At 46.2% G+C, this 27,549-nt stretch overlaps 1 long non-coding RNA gene across 1 annotated transcript in view; it reads left to right on the top strand.

The window, feature by feature from the left end:
• Positions 1-27,549, top strand: part of LOC110255692 — a 75,755-nt gene that overhangs the window by 2,122 nt on the left and 46,084 nt on the right. The window contains exon 2 of the long non-coding RNA XR_002336355.1: positions 7,001-7,447. This is a non-coding gene — a long non-coding RNA (uncharacterized LOC110255692). The remainder of the gene's footprint in view (positions 1-7,000; positions 7,448-27,549) is intronic.

The raw sequence follows: 27,549 nt of genomic DNA, 5'->3' as shown, positions 1-27,549 counted from the left end.
TGGCTCAGCTGTAACGAACCCAACTAGTATCCATGAGGACACAGGTTTGATCCCTGGCCTCACTCAGTGGGTTAAGGATTCGGTGTTGCCATGAGCTGTGGTGTAGGTCGAAAATGTGGCTCGAATCCCATGTTGCTGTGGCTGTGGTGTAGGCCGGCAGCTGCAGCTCGGATTCAACCCCTAGCCTGGGAACTTCCATATACCTCAAGTACAGCTCTAAACAGCAAAAAAAAAATTTAATAATAAAATAAAATGACATAGGTAGTTCACAGCCTCTTTCTCCTAGACAGTGTGGCTCTAGAGGCTGCCCCAGACACAGGCCATTCTAGTGCTTTCATGCGTGTTCTACAGACACTTCAAAGGGAGCATGTTCCAGACCAGGGCAATTCTCTTCCTTCCAACTCTGCCTGCTACCCTCCCATCACCTCCCCCTGTGTTTAAGATCTTAACAAATGGAGGATTATCTGCTGCGTTGCACATCCTGGAACCCTGGTCCTTATCCCCAGCTCCTTCCTTTCCAGCCTTCGCGATTATCTGTCAGTTCTGCCTCTTGAATATTTCTTATATCCAAACTTTCCCCTCTCCTCCCGAGGTCCCTGTCTCTGTTCATTTTTCACCTCTTCCCTCAAGTGCTGTGTAATATCCTCCTTTTCTGTCTTTTTGCTGTGATTTTCGCTGGTTTCCATTCTGTCCAAAGTGATTGATTAATGCTGTGGAAATGACATTGATCCAAGGCAAACCTGATTGTGTTCTTTCCCTGCTCAAACCCTTTAGGTGGTTTCCGTGGCCTCTGGCTTTATTTCTCAGCGTTCCGTACTCCTGCGTGGCTGTGTGTGGATGATGTTGGGGGTACGGGGGAGAACATTTTATTCTTATACTTACATGTTCATTTTAACACACCCCGACGAGATAGAACTAACAGATAAAACCTGGCATTTTGTGGGCATTATTCTTTAGGATAAAAGGGGAGCTACCGTAAAGAAAAGTTTTAAAGAAGCACTAGCACAGCCTAAAGCAATGGCATTGGTCAAGTAAACACCTTTCAGGTAAATTTCAGACTCACCATGGTTAAAAACAAAAACACTTTTCAGGGAATTCCCGTCGTGGCTCAGTGGTTAACGAATCTGACTAGGAACCTTGAGGTTGTGGGTTTGATCCCTGGCCTTGCTCAGTGGGTTAAGGATCCGGTGTTGCCATGAACTGTAGTGTAGGTTGCAGGTGCAGCTTGGATCCCGTGTTGCTGTGGCTCTGGCATAGGCCGGCAGCTACAGCTCCTATTGGACCCCTGGTCTGGGAACCTCCATATGCCGTGGGAGCAGCCCTAGAAATGTCAAAAAGACCAAAAAAAAAAAAAAAAAAAAAGCATTTTCAGGATCTAGCTTCTACTTTTCCTCTCTAATCTCAAGAAGGTACCCTCTTCCTAGTCTTCGGCCTCACAATGCCGGCTGCTTATAGATGTCCAGGCTCTCCTTTCTCCACTCAGTTTCTTGCCAGGCACGCTTTCTTTGTTTACACCACCTCTTCCCCCACTTCTGGCAAATAAGAACTAAACCCATAAGATACTGCCCCAAGAGTCTTCTCTCTGAAGAGGTGTCTGGCTACTCCACGGGGAACCCCATCTTTGGTAGGAGGGATAATGGTCCCCAAAATGTCCACATCCTAATCACCTGTGAATTCGTTACTTTACCTGACACACCAGCTTTGTAGCTGGTGGTGTAGGCTGGTTATGTTAAGGACTTTTTGGATGAGATTTTCCTGGATTATCTGGATGGACCCATGTAACACCAGGAACCTTGTGTAGAAAAGAGGGAAGCTGTAGAATCTGAAGAGTTGTAACAAAGAAAGAAGCAGATGAAATTCCCGCTGTGGTGCAATGGAATCAGAGGTGCCAGGAAGCACAGTGGGTTTAAAGGATCTGGCATTGCCATAGCTGCAGTGTAGGTCACATCTGATGCTGGGATCTGATCCCTTGCCCGGGAGCTTCATAAGCCAAGGGGTGGCAAAAAAAAGGAAAAAAAAAAAAAAAGAAGCAGAGTGATATGAGGCTCAAGCCAAGGAATGCGGGCAGCTTCCAGAAGCTGGAAAAGGCAAGGAAATGGATTTTCCTCTGAGCCTCCAGAAGGAACCAGCCCTGCCAACCCACTTTGGTCCTTATTATGGAACCTATGCTACTGAGTTGCAGTTACTCCATACACCTAACCGCTCCTCTGTAACCCCCCACCCCCACCCAAAAGCCAGGAGACTGAGGATCTTTGCATTCCCAGCTCCTTCCCTGGAGTGTGGTAGGAGTGGCAGGACAGTGGTGTTCTGGAATCAGGGACAAAGGATTGATTGTAAGACGGTTGAAGGAATTGATATTGTCAAGTGCTACAGAAAACAGGTAAGATAAGGACCGAAAATCTATCACTGGATTTAAGAGGTCTTGTGGCTTTGGGTGGTGGCGTGGGCGGTACTTAAGTACAGGTGGAAGACAGGGTGTAGGGGGACGAGGAAGGTGTGTGGGTTGGCAAGTGGAGATTCAATAGGTGTAGACGCTTCTTTTAAGAAGTGTTGGATGAGGGAGTTCCCATTGTGGCTCAGTGGTAATGAACCCGACCAGTATCCATGAGGATGTAGGTTCGATCCCTGGCCTCCCTCGGTGGGTTAAGGATCCAGTGTCGCTGAGAGCTGGGGTGTAATTTGTAGATGAGGCTTGGAGCCTATGTTGCTGTGGCTGTGGTGTAGGCTGGCAGCTGCAGCAGCTCTGATTCAATCCCTAGCCTGGGAACTTCCATATGCTGCAGATATGGCCCTAAAAAGCAAAAAAAGAAAACAAAAAGAAGTGTTGGAGGAATTCCCATTGTAGCTCAGCGGGTTAAGAACCTGACTAGTATCCATGAGGATGCGATTCGATCCCTGGACTTGCTTGGGAGTTAAGGATCTGGTGTTTCCACAAGCTGCAGCATAGATTGAAGATGAGGCTTGGATCTGGTGTTGCTATAGCTGTGGTGTGGGCCAGCAGCTGCAGCTCTGATTCAGCCCCTAGCCAGAGGTATGGCCATAAAAAGAAAAAACAAAGAAGTATTGGAGTTCCCTGTGGTACAGTGGGTTAAGGATCTGGCATTGTCACTGCTATGGTGGGGGTTTGATCCCTAAACCACAGGCAGGGCCAAAAAGGAAAAAAAAAACAAAAAGAAGAAGAAGAAAAAGAAGAGTTGTAGAAGGGGCAAAAGAAGAAGAGCATTTACTTGCAGGGAAGAAGGGCTTTGTTTTTTAGAACCTGAAGAGCTTGGAACAGGTGCTTAAACCAAAGCAAAGAAGACAAAGATGTGAGAATGAGGAAGAGGAGAACAAGATCTGAGGGCGAGGGCGGGAGAGGAGGGGCATTCTGGCACAGGGATGGAGGCGGAAGAGGAAGCAGGGACGCATGCCCTGGCAGCTGAGTTTAGCTGGTGGTTTGTACCGTGTTTGTTTTGTTTCTGCTCTCCTCCTGGGCCATGGCCATGGGGTCACCATAGCGACGACAGGTGCACCTCCCGTCATTTCCTGTGTGCCAGGTACACATCTAAAAGCTTTGCATACGTTCATTCACTCAGTCCTCATAACGACCCGATGAAGTAGGTACTATTATCATCCCCATTTTAGAGATGAGGAAGTTGAGGCACAGAGAGGGCAAGTAACTTGTCTAAAGTCACCAAGGCAGAAAGTGAAGGACTAGGATTTAAACCCAGACCTTTTGCCCCCTAAGTCCACATTCAAGATGTGGGCACTCTCCCATTGTGGCTCAGTGGTTAACAAATCTGACTAGGGACCATGAGGTTTCGGGTTTGATCCCTGGCCTCACTCAGTGGGTTAAGAATCTGGCACTGCCGTGAGCTATGGTGTAGGTCGCAGACATGGCTCGGATCCTGCGTTGCTGTGACTCTGGCATAGGCCGGCGGCTACAGCTCCGATTGGACCCTAACCTGGGAACCTCCTTATGCCATGGGGAGTGGCCCTAGAAAAGGCAAAAAGACAAAAAGACAAAAAAAAAAAAAATGTGGGCACTCACCATTAAGTAATTGTCAAATGACTGAAGAGCGGAGCTGTCTTTTTCTGCTTCCCTGGAAATAGGATGGGCTTGCTTTCCTGCATCTCCCTGCCCCTCCCCAAGTGGGGTCTTATCCCTGTCTGCCTTGTCCTCCCACACATGAGGCTTGACTGAAGGTTCACTGTCTGCTGGACCAAGGCTGAGGCCGCAAAGATGCCTGAGATATTATCCCTTCCCCTTCACCGATCAGCAGGAACTAAAAGCACTCCACTAGGATGACACCTTCCAACGCCTCCATCTTCCTTCCCCCTCCTGCTCAGTCCAGGCCAGAGCTAGGAGTCCCTGGACCAGCCCTTGCTTCCCCAGCAGATGACGGGAGTGTTTCTTCCACACCTGCAGGCCTGGCTTTGCGGCCCTAGACCGTCTGCTAGCAGGGCTTAGGGCCGGGGGTGAACGTCAGAATCCTCTACTGAAGGTTTCTATGGGGGACGCTGGGGGGCAGAAATTCGGATCCAGAGCCAGGAGTGCAGAGGCAATAGGTTCAGAACCTGGAAAGGAAAGATGGGGCCTTGGCAGCTCAGGTGGGAGGACAACAGAGTCTGTGCCTGGAGCCACTTGTTGTTGATACCCTTGCAGCCGGAGTCATCCTGGTGGGCAGATTCTAGAAAGGAGCTAGATCCCTAAGGCAGGTTTTAGGCTACATCCTGATCTTTTGGGGGCCCCCTCTGTTTTCCCCTAGGTCCCTATCTAGGCTTATTCATGTAACTACACACTTTTCTTTTTCTTTCTTTCTTTTTTTGTCTTTTTGCGTTTTCTAGGGCCACACCCGTGGCATATGGAGGTTCCCAGCCTAGGGGTCGAATCAGAGCTGTAGCCATCGGCCTACGCCAAAGCCACAGCAACATGGGATCCGAGCCTCATCTTCGACCTACACCACAGCTCACGGCAACACCGGATCCTCAACTCACTGAGCAAGGGCAGGGATCGAACCCGCAACCTCATGGTTCCTAGTCGGATTCGTTAACCACTGCGCCACAACGGAAACTCCACTACACATTTTTTTAGATCCATCTAACTCTCTCAAGGTGAGGCTCCAGATCCATGTCTATATAAAAAAAAACTGGGAGTTCCCGTCGTGGCGCAGTGGTTAACGAATCCGACTAGGAACCATGAGGTTGCGGGTTCGGTCCCTGCCCTTGCTCAGTGGGTTAACGATCCGGCGTTGCGGTGAGCTGTGGTGTAGGTTGCAGATGCGGCTCGGATCCCACGTTGCTGTGGCTCTGGTGTAGGCCGGAGACTACAGCTCCGATTAGACCCCTAGCCTGGGAACCTCCATATGCTGCGGGAGCGGCCCAAGAAATAGCAACAACAACAACAAAAGACAAAAAAAAAAAAAAAAAAAAAAAAACTGGTTCATTTTTTCATACTGCAATTTTCAAGTGATGCAAATCCCCGTAAAAATGGAAACTACTTAAAGGCCAATCAATTTTTTTTTTTTTACACAACATAAATATGCGTTCTCCCTATTTTTAAATATTGTTTCTCTCATTTCACCATTCTTGCCTAAAAAAGTCAGGTTAACAATAAATCTTTCTGAGCAGCTATTAGTTTGCCGGCACTGTGCTCAGTATTGGGACCCCGTGAACTGGTCAAAATTCCAATCAATGAAAGAGAATTACTGTAATACTAAGAGCTAAGTCAAGGTCTCAGGTTCTTTGTGTTTTTTTGTTTTTGTTTTTGTTTTTGTTTTTGTTTTGAGAGGAGGAGGGAAATCTATGAACATTCTGAAATGATGTGCAAAATTGTATCTACTCATGCATTTCTCGTCATAGCTTTGATCAGCTCCCCAGAAGGGTCTGTGACCCTGAAACCGAGTAATACAGTGGCAAGTGCTGTAGGAGAACAGAATTTGAATTGGAAGGAGAAATTGGAAATATAGGGAGTACATTATTATTCCATGAATTCCTTAATGCCACAATCATTGGAATAACCATCATTCATTTTCATCAGTGGACTTTTATAATCTTCGATAAAAGCCATAGCTTTTTTGGCAAGAAAAAAGGCCACAAGCACAAGGAGTTCCCTGGTGACTCAGTGGGTTAAGTAATACAGTGGGTTAAGGATCTAGTGTTGTTGCTGCTGTGGCACAGGCAGGTTACTGCGGTGGCATGGTTTCAGTCTGTGTCCTGGGAACTTTCATGTGCTGTGGGTGCAGCCAAAGAAAAGTCTCAAGAAATTCAAGTCATGGTGTTAGCATGGTGTGTTTGACTTCAGAAAGAGTAAACTGGTGATTTCTTTCTTTTTTTTTTTTAAGCGCCACACCTGTGGCACATGAAAGTTCCTAGGCCAGGGGTCAATCAGAGTTTCACCTGCCAGCAGGATCTGAGCTATGTCTGCGACCTACACCACAGCTCATGACAATGCTGGATTCTTAACCCGCTGATTGAGTCCAAGGATCGGACCTGCATCCTCATGGATTCTAATTGGGTTCGTTACCACTGAGCCACAATGGGAACTCCCTGGTTATTTCTAAATGATGGAAGTTCCTTGGTTAAGGAGTCTCCTTACAGGCCTCCAGGAGGGTCTCCCCTCTTCCCACCAAGTCTGGGGCTCCCCTCAGACCTGCTTCCTGCAGCATCCCCCAGGCAGGGCTCTGAGTGTGGTTGGTTGAGGGGACAGAGTGCTCATTCTCCTTAAGGAATATACCTAATGGTATCTTCGAGTTCTTCTGCAGAACTAACACTCCCAACCAATGAAAGATGTAATTCTGGGACCACTAGAACCAGTCCCGGGGCCACTAAACACCAACTTTGAAGAAGAATACAAGCTTGCATCTACCCTGATCCTTTTCTGCAGCCCTACTTTTTATGCTAAAACTATAAAACTACTTCTGTTTTCTCCCAAAGGAGGGTCCAGTCTAGGGCATTAGCCTGCTGTAGCCTTCCATGCCTGACAAAGCAATGAAGCTTTTTTTTTTTCTCCTTCACCTAGAACCCTCCACGTTTCTATTCAACACAAATGGACAGAGGCTGTGTTTTGGCAACAAATTTCGGGGGCTTGTCCGGGATCGACTCGTGGGCAGCCAGCCTCAAAGGGCACCTCAGCTTGATGGATGCTTTGCAGTTTCTCTCTACGATGGCCTGCCTTCTTCAGGAGAGCGGAGGGTTGCAGGACACCTCTAGGGGCCAGATGGCCTGGGATCCCTGCTGTGGGAATGTGCCCTGAAAATACCTGTCCTGCCATCTCGGCAGTTGGACCTCTGAGGCTGGAGTGGAAGACAAGCGAAAGACCGGCCTAGCAGCTGCCAAGGTCATCTTCACCTTGTAAGGACCTCTCTCTTTTCTGCTTGCACGGGCCCAAACCTCTACTCTGAGAAATCATTTTGGGGAAGAAGAAACATAGCATCTGGGATATTGAGACACCAATGCCAGCATCTGAGTAAGTCCCCCAGCGTACACTTCGAGCCCCTCTCAATCCTGTCCAGGAAAGATCGACAAACCGACCTATAATTATGAGCCCATGATTAAAGAAAATTACTCCAACTGTTATTTATAAACTAGTGATGGGAGTTCCCATTGTGGCTCAGTGGGTTAAGAACCCAACTAGTATCCGTGAGGATGTGGGTTCGATCCCTGACCTCACTCAGTGGGTTAAGGATCCGGCATTGCTGTGAGCTGTGGTGTAGGTCACAGATGCAGCTCGGATCCCGCATTACTGTGGCTGTGGTGTAGGCTGGATGCTGACGCTCCGATGGGACCCCTAGCCTGGGAACTCCATATGCTATGAGTGTGGCCCTAAACATTTAAAAAAAAAGGGTGATGTTTATATTGATATTTATATTTTATCTGATTCATAACTAAGCTTAGAAGATGAAGCTATGAGATCTCTGGTCTGTATGTTTATGTGCACAGTATCTTTACTTCTGGGTGGTATTATCAAAATTTGTAACTGAGCTCTACTTAATTAGCATTAAAATTTAAGAACTTATGTAAATTGTTAAAAATACAGACGGTCACTGGCCAGAGTCAATTCCAAGTTCGTGTGATCCAGGAAATAATCAACATTAAATTAATATCTGGTATTTGAAGGTGACTTAAGCTAGATAATTTTTTGTGTGTGTCTTTTTTTAGGGCCACCCCCTCGGCATATGGAGGTTCCCAGGCTAAGGGTCTAATCAGAGCTGTTGCCGCTGGCCTATGTCACAGCCACAGCAACGCCAGATCTGAGCCTCATCTGTGACCTACACCACAGCTCATGGGAACGCCTGATCCTTAACCCAGTGAGTCAGGAATCAAACCCGAAACTTCATGGTTCCTAGTCGGATTCGTTTCCACTGCAGAACAATGGGAACTCCAAGATAATATTTTTTTTTTTTTTTTTTTTTTTACTGATTCTGACCTTTATTTTATTTTAGTTATTTATTATTTTTTTTCAAGATAATATTTTTTAATGCATTTTCTTTTCTTTTCTTTTTAGTTTTACCGCTGCACCTGCAGCATGGGCTAGGGGTTGAATGAGAGCTATAGTTGCTGGCCTACGCCATGGCCACAGCAACACCAGATCTGAGCCACATCCATAACCTATGCCACAGCTTGTGGCAATGCCGGATCCTTAACCCACTGAGCAAGGCCAGGAATCAAACCTGCATCCTCACGAACACTATGTCCAGGTTCTTACCCCACTGAGCCACAACAGGACCTCCTTAAGCTGTGATAGTTTGATCAGTAAAGACATGTTTTTAGAGTCATCGATGTTAAATATAAGATTTCTGTTGTGCCTAGGTTTACTCAAGATCAAATAAGACCTTATATCTGTTGCAGTTTTGTCAGAAAGAGAATGACTTGAGTGGTAAAAGTGTTTCATAAATGAATTAAATGTAAATGAGATAAGAACTTTTGCATAAAACATATTATTCTCTAGGAATAATATGTTTTAAGAATGTATGGGGGTTCCCATTGTGGCTCAGCAGTAACAAACCTGACTAGTATCCATAAGGATTCAAGTTTGATCCCTGGCCTCGCTTAGTGGGTTAGGGATGGGGGTTGCCGTGAGCTGAAGTGTAGATTGCAGATGAGGCTCAGATCTGGCATTGCTGTGGCTGTGGTGGAGGCTGGCAGCTGTAGCTCCAATTCACCCCCTAGCCTGGGAACTTCCATAGGCTGAGGGTGCAGCCATAAAATGACAAAAAGAAAAAAAAAAAGAATGTATGGAGTTTCTTTTTTGGCTTAACGGTAACAAATCTGACTAGTATCCATGAGGATGAAGGTTCGATTCCTGCCTTTGCTCAGCGGGTGAAGGATCTGGATTTTCGGTGAGCTACAGTGTAGGTTGCAGACATGGCTTGGATCTGGCATTGCTGTGGCTATGGTGTAGGTCAGCAGCCACAGCTCCATTTCAACCCCTAGCCTGGGAATTTCCATATGCCACCAGTGTGGCCCTAAAAAGACAAAAAAAAAAAAAAAAAAAAGTCTGCTTGAGGATGCTCTCTCTAGATATTTGATAAATTTTAGAGTTGTGCTCAGTTAAGTGATGGAAATTTATTGAACAGCTGGCTCGTTCCCAAATAAAATAAGAAGCTGAGACATCAGTTACTACACAAAGAAACCAAAGGTATTTAGGACTGTTAATGAATATGTTTGGTGCCACCCTGAGATATTCTCTGTAAGAAAGCAGATGTTTTTAGAAATTATTGGTGTTTATGTTTACATCTCCAGAGTGCTGGTGTAGAAGGCAATTCATTGTTTGCTTAGGGCAAGTAGGATGTGTATTTTAAACAGAAGTTATGAGGAATGGCATTATATTTTCTTAAAGGAAAGAGTCATTTTTATGCTAGAGGTAGCCGCTTCTGAATGGAAAAGGAAATAAGGGACAAAATAATATGGAGACAGAAAGTTGAGTAAGATTTGTGGAAAAGAAGGAAATTTGGTTGAGCAAATGGATTTTGTTGGGAATGGGCTGAGACAAGACTGGATTTGATTGGTTTCTCCCTCCCGCAATTTTTTTTTCTTTTCTTTTATTCTTTTGCCCACCCGGCTCCTGATATATAATGTTATCAGTCCTAATTGTGGCTATTGTAACCAAGTTTCTTTTTATTTTATTATTTTTTTTTGCTTTTAATCAGATGTTTAACCGTGGCTTTTAAGTCTTTCTGTCATTGTTGTACTCTGATGCTTTTGCAAGCGTGCTTCATCTTTTTTTTTTTTTTCCTGTTTTTTAGGGCCGCATCCGTGGCATATGGAGGATCCCAGGCTAGGGGTTCAATCAAAGCTACAGCCGCCGGCCTACACCACAGCCACAGCAACGCCAGATCCGAACCATGTCTGCGGCCCACACCACAGCTCATGGCAACACCAGATCCCTAACCCACTGAGTGAGCAAGGCCGCGGATCAAACCTGCAACCTCATGGTTCCTAGTCGGATTCATTTCCGCTGCACTGGAACAGGAACTCCAAGAGGGCTTCATCTTCAGGAAGGTACAAGCACAGGTTTCTGATAAACTTCAGACAATACCGCTGAATTTGGTAAAAAATTATAAAATCCTACTGCTTTGCTGTTGGCCTCAAAAAGCAGATAGTAAAAGGCTTAGTTATTGAGTAAACTGGTGACTATGGCTATAATGTTTGGTTTATTTCATCTGGAATATTACTGGTTTTGATCTGTGTTTTCCAGGAATAGGGGAGGGCTTCCCCTCAAGCTACTTATGACCCAGAGCAATTGGGCAAATGACACCTCTGTGAATAAAATTGAAATAGTTTTCTTTTCTCTCTGCTTGGTCCCTCCAGAAATTGGAGACTCTCGGGTTCTGAGCAGGTGTATCAGGTGAATAGGAAAGGCTGCCTCCTGGCATGTGTGTTGATCTTGCAATTTTGGGGACTTCCGGAAAGGAGAAACCCACTAAGGCAGAATCTGATGGCAGACCCTTGGCATGGCTTTTCCTGGGCTTGAGAAGCCTTTCGTGCATTTAGTCTGAGACTCCTGAGGACTTACACCAGGGTTAATGTGGAGGAGCCTGTGTGGTCAGTGGAGCAGACTTATTTTGGAAACAAATTAGACTTGGTTTGGTCGTGTTCAGTGGAGATGGGGGTAATTTTAGAGAAAAAGATTTTGTTTCAGTAGATGCGAAATTCTAGTTCTGTCTATTGAAGTCTGTATCTATGAAAGCTATTGTGTTAGCCACACTTTTGCCCTGATGTGCAGAAGGAAAAGAAAATTTTCTAGTGGAATTATCCCAGAGTAGCTACTCATGACATAGCACTGCTTGCTTTAGGTCTCCTGCTAAAAGCACACGTACAATACTTGTGTCACTATTGGGTATAAATGGTAAAAAGGTATGGCCTATAAAGCATTTGCTCATTAACATACCTCTGAGCTTCTTCAGGATACTTCATCATCCCCCCCGCACCTCTCCTACCCCCAACGTGGATTAACTAGACAGTTATAAAGGAGGCCTATCACCAGGGGCAAGCAACTGACTCACCTCAGCATTGAGGGACAGAGTTTGATCATCAATGCTTTCTATTGAAGGACTTAACAATCAAAAGTGGAAATGAGGAGTTCCTGTCGTGGCGCAGTGGTTAACGAATCCGACTAGGAACCATGAGGTTGTGGGTTCAATCCCTGACCTTGCTCAGCAGGTTAAGGATCTGGCATTGCCGTGAGCTGTGGCGTAGGTTGCAGATGCGGCTCGAATCCCACGTTGCTGTGGCCCTGGCATAGCTCTGATTGACCCCTAGCCTGGGACTCTCCATATGCTGCAGGACTGGCCTAGAAAAGGCAAAAAGACAAAAAAAAAAAAAAAAAAAAAAAAAAAGGTGGAAATGATAGGAGAAATTTGCATGTATTGAGGTATGAGGCAGCAACTCTGGCTTATACATGGCTTAAATTTTACTAACCAAAGTGGCCATGCCTGGTTCATGTGCTCTGGCTGTTAGGGATTTCAGGTGCATTTCCTGTGTTGTTGAGAACTTGAGTTTTCTGAGCTATGTCAGATGCCACTAGTCATTCTCAAAGCAGTGTCTGATGGCCGCTAGTAGCTGCAACCTTATGGGTTCAAGGTATCCTCTTATAACTGTTCAATCATTAGACAGTGAAATTGCTTTAGATCAGACATTATCAGAATAAAAAAAGTAATAAAGAAGTAATAGATGTGTAATGGCCAGTAGCTCCTGTTAGGTGTGTTAATGCTGCATCAGATGTTAAAACCTGGGAGTTCCTGTCGTTGCTCAGCAATTAACGAACTCCACCAGCATCCATGAGGACTCTGGTTCGATCCCTGGTCTTGCTCAGTGGGTTAAGGATCTAGTGTTGTGGTGAGCTGTGGTGTAAGTGGCAGGTGTGGCTCGGATCTGGCATTGCTGTGGCTGTGGTGTAGGCCGGCAGCTACAACTCTGATTGGATCCCTAGCCTGGGAACCTCCATGTGCTGAGGGTGAGGCCTTAAAAAGACCAAAAAAAAGAAAAAAAAAAAAAGAAAGAAAGAAAGAAAGAAAGAAAGTAATAGATGTGTAATAGTCAATAGCTCCTGTTAGGTATGTTAATGCTGCATCAGATGTTAAAACCTGGGAGTTCCTGTCGTGGATCAGCAGTAACGAACCTGACTAGTTAGTATCTATGAGGACACAGCTTCAATCCCTGGCCTCCCTCACTGGGTTAAGGATCTGTCGTTGCTGTGCTGTTGTGTAGGCCGGCAGCTGCAGCTCTGATTCGGCCCCTAGCCTGGGAACCTCCTGGATTCGGCCCTAAAAAGACCAAAAAAAAAAAAAAAGAAAAAGTTAAAACCTATGTAGGCAAGATTAGACAACTGGCTACAAGTCTCCCCAAAGTGCCAGTTCCAGACTGAGTTTAAAACTTATTCTCCTGAAATTCCTCAGGAATGAGATCTATTTGTCTTAAAACGCCATTTGTCACTCCTACTTCTAATTGGGTTTGTTGCACCAAGGAATTGAGATCTCAATCATACAAGACTCAGATCCAGGACTTGGAACTCAGGAATCTTCCGTGTCCATTCCTCAAATCGAGGCAGGAAGTAGCCAGAGTGGTCATTGCCCCGTTCCCTAAAAAACGTAGAGAAGATTAAAACAGAAGTGGGAATTAAAACGAAGTCCCTCTAAAACAGTTCCTCTGCCGAGTATACGACTGACATCTGTCCAAAACAGTTCTTCCCTTTCTTGTCCACCACCTGTTCTCAAGATTGAGGGGTATCAAAGAAAAGGGGAGAATGGGAGTTCCCGTCATGGCTCAGTGGTTAACGAATCCGACGAGGAACCATGAGATTGCGGGTTCAATCCCTGACCTCGCTCAGTGGGTTAAGGATCCGGCGTTGCCGTGAGCTGTGGTGTAGGTCAAAGATGCCGCTCGAATCCTACGTTGCTGTGGCTCTGGCGTAGGCTCTGATTAGACCCCTAGCCTGGGAACCTCCACAAGCTGCGATACAGCCCTAAAAAGACAGGGGGGAGCAAAAAAAAAAAAAAAAAAAGGGGAAAATGAAATGGAGCAGGGCCCTGTGGGGCTCCTGGGCACAAGTCCTTCAGTGTCCCCCATTTCTTGTTTTTAGGAAATAGGCCTCATTCAGCCTCCAGGACCTTCCCTGAGTTCCCAAGGGCAGGTTCTAACAGTTGTTAAGCAGGGAAGGGAAGGGATGCAGAGACCAGAACAGTCAGGAAACAATGGTGTAGCCTCGGGGCAGGGCTCCGGTTCCCCCTCAAGGAATACACATAACAATATCTTTGAACTAAAACCCCCAACAAATGGAAGATGTTAATTTAACTACTTCGTGAGGCATTCTTCATTCCAGAACCACAGAGTTAGTCAGGGCCACGGAATGCCAACTTTTCATTCCTTTGCCCCAAACTCTGTCTGCATTTCTTTTAAGCACCTGTGGTGGACAGAGGCTGCAGAGTTTCTGCAACGTCAACAATAAGACACTCTTCAAAATTCTGCCTCCGCCCTCCCCAGATGTAGCCACATTCCACAGACCGCCTATGCTGTGGTGTCGTCCCAAGCAAATCCCATTTTTCTTAAGCACAGAAGTGATTAATTTGATGCTATAAAATAAAGATCTCATTGTTTGCACCCAGAAAGTAGCAAAGGCTGCAAAATTAATTAAGCTTCCCCTTTGCCTCTTGGATACATGAGGGATAACGTGGGAGAGAAAAAAAAAACAGTTTATTTTCCTGATTAAATTTTGACATCCCTCTCTCTCCCTGTCATCACTGACTCAAATGAGTGAAGCCTTACATATAATTTCCAAAAATGCATAGCCTGCCCCCCCCCACCTCCCAAATCCTGCGACCTGGAGAGCCATCCAGGCCTGAGTAGGTGTCCAGTTTTACCTATGGCGACTAACCTGTTCCCTCTTCTGTTAAGAAAAGTTGTAATGGTCTGTGCACGTGGGTCAGGAAAGAATTTCTGGACCCCTGTTGGGGTGAAAAGAAAGAAGTGTTTAGGGAGTTTCCGTTGTGGCTCAGGTGGTTAAGAACCTGACTGTAACCATGAGGATGCATGTTTGATCCCTGGCCTCGCTCAGTGGGTGAAGGATCCAGGGTTGCCGAAAGCTGAGGTGTAGGTCTAGGATGTGACTAGGATCTGGCGTTGCTGTGGCTGTGGTGTAGGCCAGCAGCTGCAGCTTTGATTTGACCCCTAGCCTGGGAACCTCCATATGCCACAGGTGTGGCCCTAAAAAAAGCAAAGCAAATGAATGAATGAATGAATAAATAAATAAAATAGCCAAAACGAAAAAAGAGCTGTGGTTTTTTTTTTTTCCCTTATCTGTGGCATATGGAAGTTCCCACACAAGGGTTCAAGGGATTGAATCGGAGCTGCAGTTGCCAGCCTACGCCACAGCCACAGCAACTCGGGATCTGAGTCAAGTCTCTGACCTGCACCACAGCTCATGGCAGCACCGGATCCTTAACCTGCTGAGTGAGGCCAGGGATCAAACCTGCATCCTCATGGATACTCATCAGGTTCGTTTCAGCCGGGACTCTAGAAAGAAGAGTTTGTTGAGCACGGTGAGATGGAGAGAAAGTAGAGTTTACAGAGAGGGAGGGCCGACCCCGGCACGTGGGCTCATCTGCTTTTGTAGCCCAGGGAGAGGAGAGGTCTTCTGCTTCACCTGCTGACCTGCTGATTGGCTGGGGAAAGAGGGGTCTGGTGATACACTTGCCGGTAGGTTGGGGTCATGTAAGGCCCCTGTAGGGGTAGGGTGAGGAGTGGGCCACATACCTGTCCTAGTAGGGGGCAGGAAGGAGCAGGCCAGGTAGCTCGATGTGGGGAAGGGGCACTGCAGTGAGGCAGGTGGGGCAACGATAAAGGTCTGGTGATTCTTGTCTTGGCCTGAGGCTGTGAGTTCAGTCTCCTCGAAGAGACCTTGAAGCCCAACCAAAGCCACTCTTGCTTTCTAGCCAGAGGTTCTGTTTCGACCTTTTCCTGCTTCCTGTCCTTCCTGGGTTGGTTCTGCAGTATAATAAATGAAGGGTCTTCGTTGCTTGGTTTGGTGCAGTTCTTCCCATTTTTCTGAATTACCTGTAACTGGCTCTCCTCTTTCCTCCAACCCCCAACATGTCTGAGACCCTCTGCATGTGACCATACTCTAAGGAATGAGAGTGTTAGAAGCCCAATTCTCAGAGTTCTCGTTGTGGCTCCGCAGGTTAAGGACCTGACTAGTATTCATGAGGAAGTGGATTCCATCCCTGCACCACCACCCCCCGTCCCCCCCAGTGCTCAGTGGGTTAAGGGTCTGGTGTTGTAGCAGGGTAAGTTGCAGATGCAGCTTGGATCTAGTGTTGCCATGGCCGTAGCGTAGGCTGGCAGCTGCAGCTCCAATTCGACCCCTAGCCTGGGAATCTCCATATGCCACGGGAGCGGCCCAAGAAATAGCAACAACAACAACAACAAAAGACAAAAGACAAAAAAAAAAAAAAAAAAAAAGATCTGTGTCTGTGAAGATGTAAGTTTCAGGCTGCCCGTCAGTTTCCCACTCCAGGGAGTTCCCCTGTGGCTCAGTGAGTTAAGGACCTGGCATGGTCGCAGCTGTGGTGCAGGTTTGAACCTTGGCCCAGGAACTTCCACATGCTGCAGGTGTGGTCAAAAATAAAGAAAAAAAATTGGATCTCAAACTAAGCCCTACGTAGAGTTCACTGTTCTGCCAGCGGAGGAACAGCTGTTTATTCACATTCTCTGTTCCCAACACTCAGTGCACAGCTGACTTCATCCTTTGCCTCCCAGATGCACCGTCTTCCTTACTTGTCTCCTCTGGTCAGAGGCCACGTGGGAAAAGACTTACCAGTTGAGCTCATCCTACCTGTGGTTCCTGTCCTTGTCCGGGGCTCGCTGTTAGCAATGTGTGAGGCATGTGCTCAGGAGAGGACATGACCTCGGGGCCTCCAGACTCAACAGGCAGGGTACCAGTGAGGAATGATAAATAAATAATGGCGGAGGCAAAATGGGTTTTAGTTTAACTTTGTCAGGGCGCCCACATCTGGAACACAGGGATCACGTCTGGTTTGGGATGTGGTTCAGGTTTGGCTCTCCTTGGCTTGAATTCCTCAACAGAGCCTGTCCTTTGGCCTGGCTGGTACTGTTTCCTTCAAAGAGTGAGCAGAAATGTTCCCATTAACATGCTTGGTGAGCAGATCTCAGCAGCACATGGGTGCTTACCCGGGGTGAGTCTGGGGATTCAGCGATTCTTTTTTTTTTTTTTTTTTTTGTCTTTTTAGGGCTACACCCGTGGGATATGGAGGTTCTCAGGCTAGGGGTCAAATCGGAGCTATAGCTGCAGGCCTACACCACAACCAAGGCCACTCAGGATCCGAGCTGCATCTGCAACCCACGCCACAGCTCACGGCAAGGCCGGATCCTCAACCCACTGAGTAAAACCAGGGATTGAACCTGTGTCCTCATGGATGCTAATCAGATTTGTTTCCACTGAGCCACGACAGCAATTCCCTCAGTGATTTGTTTAAGGGGAACATTCACCCCTGACAATTTGTTGGCAGTGATGTCCTCTGCTCTGTCTGGCTTCCTGTGGATTCTTTGCTGAATATTGCTCAAATCTGTTCATTTTTTTTTCCCTCACCTGTTCTTCCTAAGTTTGTATTTCAATTGCCTGGATGATTTGCAGTGGTCTCTGCTGTGGACTGAATGTTTGTACCTTCCTTGAAAGTCATATCCATGAAGCCCTAACTCCCAGTGTGATGATATCAGGAGATGGGGCCTTGGGAGATAATTAGGTTTAGATGAGGTCATGTGAGTGGGGCCCCTGTGATGGGATCAGTGGCCTTATAAGAAGAGAAAGAGACCAGAGCGTTCTCTCTGTGTTGTGAAGATTCAGCACGCAAGTGGCCATCCACAAGTAGGAAGAGAGTTCTCACCAGATGCTGCATCTGCCAGCCTTGATCTTGGACTTCCCAGCATCCAGAACTGAGAGAAGTAGATATTTGTAATTTAAGCTGTCCGGTCTCTGGTAGTTTGTTATAACAGATTAAGACAGTCTCCCAACTGATGCCTCTGCTTCCGCACAGTTGTCCCAACCCTTGAGCATGTTAAAATGCACATAGTTAATAAATTAACGTTTTTCACACACACAGTCACCCACACAAGATCAATGCCATATAGTCGTACTTACTAGTTACAAGGTAATTCAAGCCTTGAGAGAGGAAAAGTAAATCTTTATTTACTTTCTTACTATGTTTCTTATTATGTCCTTGGTCAAGAAAGATTTCCTTTTTTTTTTTTGTCATTTTAGGGCCGCACTTGAGGCATATGGAAGTTCCCAGACTAGGGGTCTAATTGGAGCTGTAGCCGCTGGCCTGTGCCACAGCCACAGCAACGCCAGATCGGAGCCATGTCTGCGACCTACGCTGCAGCTTAAGGCAATGCCAGATTTCTTCACCCACTGAGTGAGGCCAGGGATTGAACCTGCATCCTCATGGGTGCTAGTCAGATTCGTTTCTGCTCAGCCATGACGGGAACTCTAAGAAAGATTTTTAAGATGCAGAAACACCAATTAGAGAGGAAAAAAGCGGAGTTCCTGTCATGGCACAGCAGAAATGAATCCAGCTAAGAACCATGAGGTTGCAGGTTTGATCCCTGGCCTCGCTCAGTGGGTTAAGGATCTGGCAATACTGTGGCTATGGCGTAGGCCAGCAGCTTAGCTCCAACAACTGGTAACCTACATATGCTGTGGGTGTGGCCCTAAAAAGCAAAAATTAAAAAAAAAAAAAGGGAAAGAAGTGATAGATTAGGCTATATTGAAATTAAAACTTGGAGTTCCTGTTGAGACTCAGTTGTCATGAACCTGACTAGTATCTATGAGGATGAGGGTTCCATCCCTGGCCTCGCTCAGTGGGTTCAGGATCTGGCATTGCCATGAGCTATGGTGTAGGTCACAGACACAGCTCAGATCCCACGTTGCTGTGACTGTGGTGCAGGCCAGCCACTGTAGCTCTGATTTGTCCCCTAGTCTGGGAACCTCCACATGCTGTGAGTGCAGCCCTAAAAAAACAAAAAGAAAAAACAATCTAATAGAAAAAAATGGCAAAGGTGAGAACAGGGGAGTCAGAAAAGAGGGCATTTACCTTGCTGATAAATACATGAAAAGATGTTCAGCCTCACCAGAAATCAGGAGGATACAAACGTGATACCAGTTTATGTCCACTAGATGGGCAAAAATTAAAAGTCCAGCAAGACCACATGTTGTGAAGAATGTAGGGAGCTTAGGGTTGTTTTATGCTAATGGCAAAACAGAAATTAGTAAAGCCATTTTGGGGAGCGATTGAATGCTCTCTAGTAAAGATGGATCTATCCTCTAATTTATTCCTCTTCCAGGTAGATGTATATCAGGTTATATATTTGTAATCGCTACAAGTTGGAAATAATATAAATCTCCATCAAAAAGGAGGTGGGAAAATGAATGTTTCATAGTCATGTCACAGCATGCCATATAGTAGTTACAGTGACAGAACCACTCAAGAGTATCCAGATGAAGGACCATGAAAACCGGGTGAAGGGAGTTAGTGTTTGGTGGCTACGGAGTTTTCATTAAGGAAGACGAAAAAGTTCCAGAGATGGATGGTTGGTGATGTTTGGCCCAACAAAATGAATGTCATTAATACCATTGAACTATATGCCTAAAATGGTAACTTTTTTTTTTGTCTTTTGCTATTTCTTTGGGCCGCTCCTGCGGCATATGGAGGTTCCCAGGCTAGGGGTTGAATCGGAGCTGTAGCCACCAGCCTACGCCAGAGCCACAGCAACGCGGGATCCGAGCCGCGTCTGCAACCTACACCACAGCTCATGCAACGCCGGATCGTTAACCCACTGAGCAAGGGCAGGGACCGAACCCGCAACCTCATGGTTCCTAGTCGGATTCGTTAACCACTGCGCCACGACGGGAACTCCTAAAATGGTAACTTTTATGGTCTATACTTTCTTTCCCGCGAGTTAAGGGGGGAAAGCCGGTCACGCACAGAACAAGTGCACCACAAAATGCACTAGGTGATGCGTTCATGACATTTAAAAACACCAAATAATCAAAAAAAATTAAAAATGAAAAACGTTAAATAATAACAAAGTAATGAAGAAAGCATTAAACTTACTGAATATGAATATATAGGGTAAATACTTAAACACAGGGATGAGTGGGAATCACACCACATGCAAGATATGCTTGCCCGTGGGAGGAGAAGGAGGAACGTGTGAGGTGGTGGCTATGCTGGAACACTATCTGTGACATTTTAGTTTTTTAAAAAATCTAGGAAAACTCATTAAATGTTAAAACAAAGTGGGTGTTACACCAGTCTCGGTCGTGTTCCGAGTCTGAAGACGGGGACACTCTCTCCCTCTGTGATGGGGCTTTGTGTGTCACATGCTCTCTGCATGGCGTGTGCCGCTGACCAGCTTGAAGCCATCTCTTTCTGGCCTCTGAAGTCTCAGGCACGTTGCTGGGCCCTGGGAGCTCCGTGATGAACAGAACCGGCATGGGCCCTACTCTTGGCCAACATTTTCCTCCCAAGGAGGTTCTGGGTCAAAGGTTTTCTATTTTGTGTGTGTGTATGTGTGTCTTTTTAGCATATGGAAGTTCCCAGGCTAGGGGTCAAATCCCAGCTGCAGCTGCCGGCCTACACCACAGCCACAGCAACGTGGTACCCGAGCCATGTCTTTGAGCTACACCACAGCTCACGGCAACCCCAGATCCTTAACCCACTGAGCGAGGCCAGGGATCGAATCTGCATCCTTATGGATACTAGTTAGGTTTGTAACCCGCTGAGCCACAACGGGAACTCCAGCTTTTTTTTTTTTTTTTTCTTTTCTTTAAATGACCAGCCAAATTGTTCCTGTTATTTTAGACTGGGCTCCCACTAAATTCAATATCTTTCGAATAGCACATGTTTAATTCAGGAAGCTGAAAAAGTTCTGGAGATGGATGGTTGGTGATGTTTGTACTACAAAATGAATATCATTAATGCCATTGAATCATATGCCTAAAATGGTAAATTCTATATTATACCTAATTTACCACAAGTGAAGGGAGAAAAGCCCTTAATGAACAGATGGAACCCATGTTTCGTGGATGCTAGTTGGGTTTACTTCTGCTGAGACACAACAGGAACTCCAAGGTTCTGGTACAAAGGTTTTCAAAGGGCAGTCCCTGCACCAGCAGCATCAGCCTCACCCCAGAACTTATTAGAAATGCAAATTTGGGGGCCCCCACCCTAGACGGGTTAACTCAAATGTAGTGGGGTTGGGCCCCACATGGGGTGCTTGCACAAGCCCTCCGCAGGGTTCTGGTGCCTGCTCAAGTTAGGGAACTACTTTTTTTCTTTTTTCTTTTTTTAAAGAATGATTTCAGTTCTTTGAAATATCTAGAATGAGTAAATCAGAAAGCGGATCGATGGTGGCCAGGCGCTTGCGGGAGGTGGGAATGAGGATTGACTGCTTCACAGATGTGTGGCTCTCTTGTAGCACAAGGAACTTGTTTTAGAACGAGGCAGAGGAGTTCCCGTCGTGGCGCAGTGGTTAACGAATCCGACTAGGAACCATGAGGTTGCGGGTTTGGTCCCTGCCCTTGCTCAGTGGGTTAACGATCCGGCGTTGCCGTGAGCTGTGGTGTAGGTTGCAGACGCGGCTCGGATCCTGCGTTGCTGTGGCTCTGGCGTAGGCTGGAGCTACAGCTCCAATTCGACCCCTAGCATGGGAACCTCCATATGCCATGGTTGTGGCCCAAGAAATAGCAAAAAGACAAAAAAAAAAAAAAAAAAGAACGAGGCAGAGGTGGTGACTAAAGAACACGCTGAATAGGATTTCCTGTTGTTGGCCTGGTGGATTATGAACCCGACTCGTATCCATGAGGACTTGGGTTCGATCCCTGGCCTTGCTCAGTGAGTTCAGGATCTGGCCTTGCTGTGGCTATCGATAGGATGGCAGCTGCAGCTCCAACTGGACCTTGGGAACTTCCATTAAAAAAAAAAAAAGAACCTGGAGTACCCATCGTGGCTCAGTGGTTAACGAATCCGAATCGAAGTTGCGGGTTCGATCCCTGCCCTTGCTCAGTGGGTTAAGGATCTGGCGTTGCCCTGAGCTGTGGTGTAGGTCTCAGACTCAGAGCAGATCTGGTATTGCTGTGACTCTGGCTGGAGGCTACATCTCTGGATTAGACCCCTAGCCTGGGAACCTCCATATGCTGTGGGAGCAGCTGTAGAAAAGGCAAAAAAAAAAAAAAAAAAAAAAAAAGAACCCAATGAGATCCTCCTGCTGTGTTGCATTGAGAACTATGTCTAGATACTTACATCGCAACACAACAATGGGAGGAAAAAGTATGTATACATGTATGTGTAACTTGGTCCCCATGCTGTACAGTGAAAAAAAATTTTTAAAAATTAAAAAATCAAAAAGAACCCGATGAATATACTAAATACCACTGAATTGCATACTTTATTTTATTCCTTTGTAAGTTTTTTTATTGGAATATAGTTGCTTTACAATGTAGTGTCAGTTTCAGGTGTACAGCAAAGTGATTCAGTTCTACACATACAGATACTCATTCTTCTTCAGATTCTTCTCTGATGTAAGTTATTACAGAATATTGAGTAGCGTTCCCTGTGCCCTACAGTGGGTCCTTGGTGGGAACCATTACTCTTATGTAAAGAAGAGATTGGTTTCTCCTTTTACACCCAGTCTGGGGGGAGGGGGTGGGGGTGTCCCTCCCAAAGTTGCCCACGTTCCAGAGGTGAAGAGAAGGCCCTTGAATCCTGTGCGCAGCCTTCTGATCACCCCTGTCCTGGGGCCCCACTGTTCTGGGGCCTTTGGAGCTCCCCCTCCATGCTCTGTCTGGGGCAGTGCCTGATTAGCCTCGTCAGACTCTTTCCAACTCAGACTCACCCTCCACGGACCCTCCCTCAAAGCTCTTGCACCAGGTCCTGTGTATTTATGTCCAAACTCCTGGAGCAGACAGAACTCTTTTTTTTTTTTTTTTTTTTTTGGCTTTTGAGGGCCGCACCCATGGCATATGGAGGTTCCCAGGCTAGGGGTCTAATCAGAGCTGTAGCGGCTGGCGTACGCCGCAACCTCAGCAAAGCCAGATCTGAACCACGTCTGCGACCTACACCACAGCTTACGGCAACGCAGCAAGGCCAGGGATGGAACCTGCAACCTCATGGTTCCTAGCCGGATTTGTTTCTGCTGTGCCACCACGGAAACTCCCCCAGAGTTCGTTTTTTCTTCCTGGAAGTACTGCTGCTCCCACGGGAAAGTATGGTGTGGCTGGATACCTGGGTCCAGGCATACCTCTTCTGCTTCACTGGCCCACAGATACTCCACCCCAGCTCCTGCTTGGTCAAGGTATCCCACTACCCTCCTTAGTTTGGCTTTTAAGACCCTCATTGACCTGACCCCATCTGCCTGTCTCATCCCCCTGAAAGAAGGCTCTGGACAAAAACAGCATGTCTTCTTGCTCATAGAAGATATTCATGCTTTTCTGTCTCAGAGGCTTGTATTTTATTTTATTTGTTTTTCTTCTGTCTGGAGGAGTTTCCATATATGACCACTCGGCTCTCCCCACCTCAACCCTTGCCCCTCATCCTTATCATTTCAGATCAGTCTCAAATGTGTTTCCAGCTGGAGGCAATTGCTTCTTCCTTTGTCTTCACTTAGCACAAGGCTTTATCAGCTTCTGTCACCTGCCATTCATTTCTCCCGTTCCATGTGGTATTACAGTGTTTTCTGTATATGTCTTATTAGGTCATAAACCCCTTATTCAGACATCTTAGTCAAGATGATTCCTTTCATAATGCTGAGCATGCTTTCAAGCTCAAGTGATATGAATAAAGGCATTGTTTGAAATTGTCTAAGACAGGTCTTCTGTCCTCAAATTATTGGGGGTGTAGAGTGGGAGACAGATACTGTAAACACGGTGACAGAGCTCAGGACAGGGTGCCGTGTTTGCCTGGAGGAGGGAGAGACAGATTCTGCTTGTGAGGACTTTGAAGGGTGGAGGTGGGAAGGATTTATGGAGAAGGTCGTCCTGGAAGCTGTCAGCACAGAGATCGCAATACAAGGAAGTGTGAAAGCACAGCCTGCTGAGATGGGCAAAGGTGTGTTCTCCTATTTTCCAGGAGAACAAATAGAAGGGTATATATGGCAAAGAAGAGATGACGTATGTACAGTTTCATAGAAGCCAAGGGAAGAGTATGTTTCTATAGGAATGGAATTAAAAATAGCACCAAGGAGTTTCATTTGTTTCTCAGTGGAAACGAACCTGACTAGTATCCGTGAGACCCGGGTTCAATCCCTGGCCTCGCATAGTAGGTTAAGGATCCAGCATTGCTGTGCACTGCAGTGTCACAGAGGCAGCTCAGATCTTGCATTGCTGTGGCTGTGGTGTAGGCTGGCAGCTGCAGCTCTAGCCTGGGAACTTCCATATGCCGAAGATACGGCCCTAAAGACACAAAAAAATTAAAAAATAAAAATAAAAAAGCATGAAAAGTTGAGTAGAAAGATGCCCTTGGCACAAGGTCATCGTTACTGCCAGACTCATTGCAGGCACTGCACAAGGTACATAATCCTGAGAACAAAAGTGACTGCCTGGCAGGATCTCCTGTGGAAAATGAAGGCATTGCTTTGAATTTAAGGCTTCGCTGCTCTTTGAACTTCCTCATTTGCATGATTTAGAACGGTGTTTTCAATCTGGGATTTGTAGATATGTCTTAAAGAGATTTTTTTCCCCCGCTTTAGACAGTCTCTATTAATTAAGTGGAGAAACCCTGAATTACTGTTTTCCTACTGGTGGGTTTTGTGCAGAGTCTCACTTTGGCCAGTAGGAGGCAGCATAACCCAATGCTCTGAGTCAGGATCCTTGTTGCAGGAGTTGGCTCTGGCCCAGGGAAGGAGGCTTTCGTCAGTTCTGTGCTTTTGTTTTCTTCTCTACATCCTGAAAAAGGTAGAAGTTGACTAACAGCCAAACATCTTCAAAATGTTAAATGATGTGGGGGTGCTAGGCATTATTATAGAAATCACGGCTGTGTATAACCCTGGGCTTTCTCTGACTTGGTCCTGAAATCTGAAAAGCTCAAAACTTTTTACAAGTGAGTCTTATTCCTGTTTCTGCAAATGCAAACCCTAGTATGTAAATTCACAAAAACCAGAAGCCCAGTATATTGATGTAACTATATTAACATAAACATTATGGCAAACTTCTGCAGGTATGAAAAAAAAAGGAAAAGCAAGGGTTTTTCTCGCTACTTCAGTTTCCATTTTATTACTTTAATGCTCTAGAATTGTTTAAAATGGTCCTATTACTTTTTTTTTTTTGTCTTTTTAGGGCTGCACCTGCAGCATATAGAGGTTCCCAGACGAGGGGTCAAATCTGAGCTGTAGCTGCTGGCCTACACCCACAGCTGCAGCACCGCCAGATCCTTAACCCACTGAGCAAGGCCAGGGATCGAACCCGCAAATTCTTGGATACTAGTCAGGTTCGTTAACTACTGAGCCACGACAGGAAGTCCCTATTACTCTTGAGTGTATTAAAACAGTCATTTCTATATTCCAAATACTGAATATTACTACCTACAAGAGCCGAAATATTATATCTGATGTATTTGCCAGTCCCTCCACTTCCGAGATGCAGCAAAGCACAGTGGAGACACATACCGGCCTGTGTGGCCTCCCATTGCGTGACCTCTGAGAGGTGGTCCGTTCTCTCTGATGGTTCCCACACCCATGAAATCGGACTGATTGTGGTCGTACTCACTGAGTGGGTGCATCAGCGAGTATGAAACAAGAGCCTGGCACGTCGCGGACACTCTCGTAAATATTCCGCGTATTGTTCATGGCTGGATGTTTGATCCCTGATCTAGAATATGACCTGGCGTATTGGATTAGGTACCTTCCGAATGTCAAGTTCTGTGAGTCTATGGGATATGATGAAACGCTAACATGTACTTTCACGTTGGTTTTGCTAAAAGCACCCACATGTTGAACACTGATGGAAGAGTCATGCCTGCTGATCTGGACCATGTTAAAGCTGTCAGGATCACCAACTACCTCCTCAAAAGGCCTCTGCTGCCCCCCCCCCCCCAATAAATTAAGTTCTTTGGGAGGGACGCTTCTGGGCGGAGCACTGTAACTCCTGCCATTCACTATACAGGACTCCGAGCAGCAACCAGGAATTAGTAGGCATGGTTATGTTTTGGAGACTCTTGAAGGAGAATAAATATGTAACTAGAACAGGATGCAATGTGAAAGTGGTTGTGTGGTCATTGTGTTTGGAAACCCCGCCTACGACAGCCTCCTCTTAGAGATTCACCATGTGCTATGGTGTATTGCAATCTTAGAGGAGCTCTGTCCGACAGAAATAGCATATGAGCCACAGATACAGTTTTAAAGTTTCTAGCAGCCACATTAAAAATGTGAAAAAGGGGGAGTTCCCGTTGTGGCTCAGCGGAAATGAATCTGACTAGCATCCATGAGGATGCAGGCTCGATCCCTGGCCTCGCTTAGTGGGTTAAGGATCCAGCGTTGTTGTGAGTTGTGGTGTAGGTCGCAGACCGGCTCAGATCTGGCGTGGCTGTGGCTGTGGCTGTAGCACAGGCCAGCGGCTACAGCTCTGATTCAACCCCGAGTCTGGGAACTTCCATATGCCTTGGGTGCAGATCTAAAAAGACAAAACAAACAAACAAAAATAAAAAAGAATGGTGGGTGGAGGGATGGGCTGGGGGTTTGGGATTGGCATCTGCACACTGAGGTCTATGGAATGACTGGCCAGAGGGGACCTGCTGTAGAGCACAGAGAACACCACCCAGGGTTCTGTGATCATCCACGTGGGAAAAGAATCTATAACAGAATGAATGTGTGTATGTGTATGACTGAACTACTCTGTCCTACAGCAGAAATAAACCTTGTAAAACAACTCAACTTCAATAAAACTTCAAAAAATGAAAAATATATGCACCATAAAAGTAAAAAAGGAACAGGTGAAATTAATTTTAATAATACATTTTATTGGAGTCCCCGTTGTGGCTCAGTGGTTAACAAGTCCGACTAAGAACCATGAGGTTGCGGGTTCGATCCCTGGCCTCACTCAGTGGGTTTAAGGATCTGGCGTGGCTGTGGCTGTGCCATCGGCCAGCGGCTACAGCTCTGATTTGACCCCTAGCCTGGGAACATCCATATGCCCCGGGTGTGGCCCTAGAAAAGACAAAGAGACAAAAACAAAAACATTTTATAGAATTGAACCCAGTAGACCCTAAATAGTACCATTTCAACATGGAACAAATATTAAAACCTTATTTAAGATATCTCACTAAGTCTTTGATAGGTGGCAAGTGTTTTACACCGAGTGTACTTCTCAGTTTGGATTAGTCACCTCTCAAGTGCTCTGGGGCCATGTGGAGCCAGCAGCTATGTTATGGGGTGACTCAGGCTCAGAGAACCTGTGCTTGGAGGGAACCCCAGTAGAACCTGAAAGTCCCTAAGAAGTTACAGGGAAAATAATGGAAAAGAATATAAGGTACATTTAGGTTAACTTAAAAGCCAAGATCTTAGGAGTTGCCCCTGTGGCGCAACAGGATCAGGAATGTCTCTGGAGTGCTGGATACGGGTTCGATCCCCAATCCGGTACAGTGGGTTAAGGATCTGGTGGTGTTGAAGCTGTGGCTTAGGTGGTGACTATGGCTTGGATCTGATCCCTGGCCCCAGAACTCCATATGCCTCAGAGCAGCCAAAACAAAAAACAAAGGAACCAAAAAAAACCTAAGATCTTAGAAGACAGCCTCTCTGCAAAAGGCTGAAATGACAGTAACTAAAGTTAGGGTGAAAAACTGACCAATATCAGCATTTTTTCCTAAAACCCCAGACAGGGAAGGGCAGAGGCACTTGGGGTTCAGGCCAGGAGGTGGTCTGGTTTTGTGTTTATTGTTTGCTTTGAATTTTTTTTTTTTTTTTTTGGTCTTTTTAGGGCTGCACCTGTGGCATATGGAAGTTCCCAGGCTAGAGGTCGAATCAGGGCTGCAGCTGCTGGCCCACACCACAGCTCATGGCAACTGATAC

Source organism: Sus scrofa, chromosome 10 (assembly GCF_000003025.6).
Source record: "Sus scrofa isolate TJ Tabasco breed Duroc chromosome 10, Sscrofa11.1, whole genome shotgun sequence".
Classification (NCBI taxonomy): Eukaryota; Metazoa; Chordata; class Mammalia; order Artiodactyla; family Suidae; genus Sus; species Sus scrofa.
This window is presented reverse-complemented; position numbering and strand designations above follow the sequence as displayed.